The 6,000-nt window shown below is 27.2% G+C and overlaps 1 long non-coding RNA gene across 1 annotated transcript in view; it reads left to right on the forward strand.

The window, feature by feature from the left end:
• The window catches only part of LOC129972471 (uncharacterized), a 129,683-nt gene extending 123,951 nt beyond the window's left edge, over positions 1-5,732 (forward strand). Inside the window, exon 3 of the long non-coding RNA XR_008784863.1 lies at positions 4,759-5,732. This is a non-coding gene — a long non-coding RNA (uncharacterized LOC129972471). The remainder of the gene's footprint in view (positions 1-4,758) is intronic.
• Positions 5,733-6,000: the final 268 nt, after the last annotated feature.

The following is a 6,000-nucleotide window of genomic DNA, read 5'->3' on the forward strand; positions in this document are numbered from 1 at the left end:
AATGAAAGTATTTTTACATTTTTTAACGTTCTTTTTTTTTTTAAATTTAAAATTCAGATGGTCAAAAAATTTTCATCGAATATGTTTCTTAAGAACCAAAGAATGTTTTCAATTTAGATTTCCTAATTTTTTTCATATCAGAACTATATCTGTTGACTGAAACAAAATAAAACATTATTATTTACATAATCTAAATCTTTTTGAAAGTAAACTAAACTGAATTTTATGATGAATCAGAGAAATTGTTATTAAATGATTCTTTAAGAGATTGCATAAGTTATAAAAAAAATATTATATAATGCACTTAAGACTTCAATGCTGAAAGATTCTATCTTCTGTATTCATATTCTTGTTTTTTTAAATGTGTTTGATTTCAACAAAACCGTTTTTGTATTGATTGAAATGTAATCCCTTGCATTTAAAATTTAATGGGAAATGACAAAAAAATTAGAGAAATGCATTTTACAACAAACAAAACGAGAAAAGGCTTTTAATATTTGTATGAGTTATATCCCACAAAATTTAAAGCTTAAAAATATTTTACCGTAGAAGCTATTAAAAGACTAAGTTAAAAAAGATATTTAATACAAAATGTTAGCAAGTATTAATTTTGGTGAACCAGCCGGTCGCCAAACAAGTCTAGTTTCACATAAATCCAGCATTCAAACATACTATTGACATTATAAAACTTTAAAAAAAAACTATTACTTTGTTCGAAATCAGTATTCAAACAAAAAACACTGCTATTACAATAATTTGAACAATATGAAATTTTTTTCAAGCAATCCATTACATTTTATAAAATCAATATTCAAACAAAAGCATTGTCATTGCAATAATTTGAATATTTTGGAACGTTGTTCAAGCAATCCATTATATTTTATAAAACCAGTATTCAAACAAAAGTATTGGCATTGTAATAATTTGAACATTGTGAAGCTCTTTGAAGGCAAGTCATTATTTCACATAAGCAAGACGGCGCCGGTTTTCTCCTTGTGAGGTCTTTTAAAACCTCGGACATCAAAGACTAAATAACCAGTGACCTCCGATGCCCCGATCATTCGGATGGTCTTCCTTGGACTGGGATACAAACAGCGTTCATCGGTACGTTTGGACTCCAAAGGCTCCCTTTGGACGAAACTAAACCTTCAATAGGGATTAGCAGTGACTTTGGGATGACAAAATCCTCTCTGACGTTTAATGCAGCAGCGCTTATCGGTCCCATTGTAGTGAAAAATAGGTCTTTTTCATGGAATTAGGAAAGGCTGAATCGAACCAAAGGTAATTTGTATATGAGGTAGGAGTTCCTTCAGATATGCTTGAGTTCCAGACCTCTCAAGATTGCTCAATGTTTCGGAAAATGGATAATTGGAAGAAAAGGGGGTAGCATAGAATGCATTAAGTTAAGCCACTTTTAGACCTACATGCTTCGCTTTCTGTTATGGTTAGGGCTTAGAAAGAGTAAGTTTCTTCAATGTATTTTATTCTTTCTTATTTGTATGCATGCATTCTATTCTTCTGTTCTGAAGTCGGCACACTATGGTTAGTTCAATATGAATGCTAAACTCTAAAGAAATATGGCATTATAAAAAATAAAAATATATAGATATATTAATGTTAACCTATATTTTTATTAACATTATAATGTATATTAATGTTAATAAATATATAGGTTAATGTAATATATAGGTTCAATTATTTTAATATTTATATTAATGTACTAAAAAGTAGAAAAACTTAACAAAAATTTAGAAATCAAGGCAAAAAAATTATAGAAAAATTGAGGAAGAGGTTGTAAGCATTCTAGTTTGGTTCTAAAGTTTATCGGATTCATAAAATATAGTAATTTCTAACGGGCATCCAGGAATTTCTTTTCCTATTATATTCTTTGTAGTAAAATATCGTTATTGTACTATTTTCGATGTTCCTACCTTTGCAAATTTTCCTTTGACCTCCGAATTTTTGATTATTTCAATTATTTGATTTGATTATTTTCAATTATTTTAATATTTATTTTAATGTACTAAAAAGTAGAAAAACTTAACAAAAATTTAGAAATCAAGGCAAAAAAATTATAGAAAAATTGAGGAAGAGGTTGTAAACATTCTAGTTTGGTTCTAAAGTTTATCGGATTCATAAAATATAGTAATTTCTAACGGGCATCCAGGAATTTCTTTTCCTATTAGATTCTTTGTAGCAAAATATCGTTATTGTACTATTTTCGATGTTCCTACCTTTGCAAATTTTCCTTTGACCTCCGAATTTTTGATTATTTTCTAATTTCTAGCCTTTTTTAAAAATAAAAGTAGAGCTTAATAAACTTCCCTTTATTATTATTATTTTCTACTTGCTTTATTATGAATATTTTATACTTCCGATATATTTCCTAATACAATACTGTCGGATACACCCACTTGTTCATGAAATATTCAGCCTTTTGCGCACTATCCAGAATTAGGGTTTTTCAATTCTTCTCTGTTGGGTTCTCAGCCATGTCGGTATTCTTGGCAATGAACTGGCAGACAAAGCTGCTAGAGATGCCACCTTACTTTTACAGCGCCCTCTTGCTTATTGTGATGTCAAGAGGTCCTTTGCTAATTTCGTACATGGATTATGGCAGGAAACCTGGGATCAAAAAACCAATAACAAGCTGCATGCCGTTAAACCTTCAATCGGTTTGTGGCCAGCTCTACCTTTGCGAAGAGATGATGTGAGGTTGACTCGTCTGCGTGTGGGACACACGTGTTTTACGCACAAATATTTACTATTCGGACAAAGGGCACTTACATGTCCTACTTGCAATGTTATTTTTAGTGTCAGTCATATATTGATTGAGTTCCCAAAATTTAATACTCAGCGTATTCATTTTTTTCAAAACTTCCTCACTAACAATGTCAGACATAGTGGGAGTAAATCCCCATGATAATCTTTTTCAGTTTTTAAGGGCCATTGGCTTTTGAGAATATATCTAGGTTTTACTATTTTATCTAATAACACTTTTTAACTTTTTACCGTGTGGAATTTAATCTTTTAAAGCAATTCTTTTACAAATCTTTTGATACAATTATTTTAACGTTTTTATTCCACGATCGTCAATAATCTAACCATACGACTGGCGCAGTTTAGCCAAGGTTGGCTCTTGTGCCACTAAAACTCACAACCAACCAACCAACCAATACTAATACAATATTTTAACCCTGATTTTATTTTTTAATCATATTTCCTTAAATTTATTGCCACATGAGTCTTCTTATATGGAAAAAAAATGAAATAAAATATAAATGATTAACTGGTGACTAATTCATGAAAATATTGAAATAGTATATTGACATCAGGAATATACATCTGTACGTAGTTTTAAAACATTAGCGCATCAGAAAAGAAAGAAAGAGAAAGCGCGAGTGAAAAATAAGTTATAAAATTCTCTCTTGATAAATATGAACGAAATGAAATGAAATTAAAGCCTGTTAAAATAACTATCATATATTTTTAGTAAACATTTTAAAGATATTATTTATAGAGGCGATTATATCAAATGAAGATAATTAAAAATAGTTGTAATATTTCTCTATTTGTAAAATATCATTTATGACTTTCAAATAATTTTTAATTAATAAGAAATAGGTTTAGATTTAAACCTTTAGAAACGATCGTTCAATTAATACATTTTATTATTGATAAACTATATATAATATACTGGAAATTATTACATTGATGCCTTTTCATTTTCTCGGACATAAGTTAACTAGAACTGGTACGATAAAAATAAATAGGCAGAAATGATGAATAGGTCGATTTTCTAGAGTTTAATGTCAGATTCATTTAAGAAAACAATTAGTTACAATCTATATTAATTAAACAATTTTATTCCAAATAACGAAAACGTATGATTAATTAATTAATTAATAATAAAACGCAAATAAAACTATTTTATCAGAAGTAATCGAAACAAAATGACGAAGTATATGAAAAATTTCATGTTTTATTTGATTCTTATTCGCGTATTTTTTTCATCTGTTTTTCAAAAAAAATTTATAACAGTTAAATTGATCCAAATTTTAAGCAAGATCTTAGAAAGTCTCTCCTACTTTATATTCTAGAAATAAAAATTTAAATTAAATATTTTTTTAAAATGTACTTACATTATTGTACTATATATTATACTATAAAAGATATTTTTATTTTATTTATATTCTGCATTTTAAACATAATTCATTCATATAAATATTATGTACAAGTTGGAGCTATAAAAGAATTCAAAAAATAATCAAATAAATAAACAATTAGGAAAAAGTATATTGTTATTGAGAATATATATTTAATTATATAAATAAGTACTATATTATAACAAAAAGTAACTAAAAAAACCAACAACTAAACTTTATCTTTAAACAATTACCATTCCAAGTTAAATAACGGTGTACAAAACATTTTTCTTTCCTATTAAAGAGCATAGACATCATTTATTTTACCACATTTTTAAAAAGAATCTGTTATTCTTATAAATAACATTAATTTATTGCTCTTTATTTGTTAGTTTAAATATAAATATTAATAGGTCAAATACATCCTAATTACAAAATAGACGATTTGGAGAAGGATGAAAACTTGACAAACATACATGCAATTATACAGATAAAAAATTTTGTAAAATTTTGAAAAATGTATATATATTATAGGAATTTTTTTTTTATAATATTGAAATGATATTTGCAAATTATTGGTCATTTACTAATAATTCTTTCTTTTCTTTTTCAGAAATTTGCAAAAAGGAACATCATTGAAATAAGATTTGCTAAAATAAATGAAGTTGCCAATTTTTATATTAAATGGAAAATAATTAAATTTTTTTTTAAAAAAGTAGAGTTTTTTTTAAATAATGCCTGCTAATGATATCTTAAAGTAATGATTTTGCTCATTAATCCAAAAATTTTGTTTGAGCATAATCAATTATCGAATAATATTAGACAATAAATTTGAGAACAAAGCAGAATTTGTTCTATAGTACTTTGAGAAAAGTACAAATATAGGGTAATAGATTTTGGTTTGATCTTTACAGATCATTTTTCATATATATATATATAGTCTTGAAGAATGTAGAACAGAAAAAGGACGAACAGCAGTTTTTTGAATTCACGAACTTGCATAAAATAAAGTACCAGTAAGTGTCAAAATTTCTCCAGAAATTTCAAAAAAATTAGACAAGCTATCAAATCACTTGTGAACAACTTCAAATCTTTTTATAGAAATGAAAAAAAGTCAGGAAAACTGTCTGCAATACAAGACGTTCTCAAAATATGCAACCATAAATAACTCATCTGTTTCTGCAAGAATTAAGAATGTCGTTTAATATTCCATTGTCTGAAAAACGATACGGTGAAAACTGAAAGGTCGTGTCTAGGCATCCATATTATTCTTAACTTTGAAACTTACCACGTCACGTCTATTAATTTCTAGAACCTGTAAAGAATTGATTTTAACTCAGCATGTACAATTGAAAGAAGATATATTCCATACCTGACCAAAGCGAGTCTTTCTTGCAAGGTGTATTCTGTAAGTACCCGTAATATTGGACAGTTTAAAATGAATTCTGAAATTACAGTGAGGTATGGAAGGGGCTGAGAAGCATTTTGGTCTATGGTGAAGTAATATGAAGTAAATCTAATGCAAAATATTCATACGGATATATATCGTATTTGGGACCTGTATATGCATTTTTGTAATACTATATATTGTGAAATAAACTTTGCTAATGCATGAAATGTGTAATGATTTTATAAAAACCATCCGTATTAACTATTCGTTTTAAATTCTCAAATATGAGATATAATACTTATAACGATTTTCCTAAGTTCAGAAACAGTATTAAATCTGAAAGTAATTTAAAAATTTTAATTTTTAAATATTTAAAGTCAATTCTTTAGGGAGCAGGTATTTTTTTCCTTTGTAATTTAAAAGAATTGATTGCAAAATTTTTCGGGTTGGTAATTAACTCTGGTA

The sequence above is a fragment of the Argiope bruennichi genome, chromosome 6 (genome assembly GCF_947563725.1).
Source record: "Argiope bruennichi chromosome 6, qqArgBrue1.1, whole genome shotgun sequence".
NCBI classification, from domain to species: Eukaryota; Metazoa; Arthropoda; class Arachnida; order Araneae; family Araneidae; genus Argiope; species Argiope bruennichi.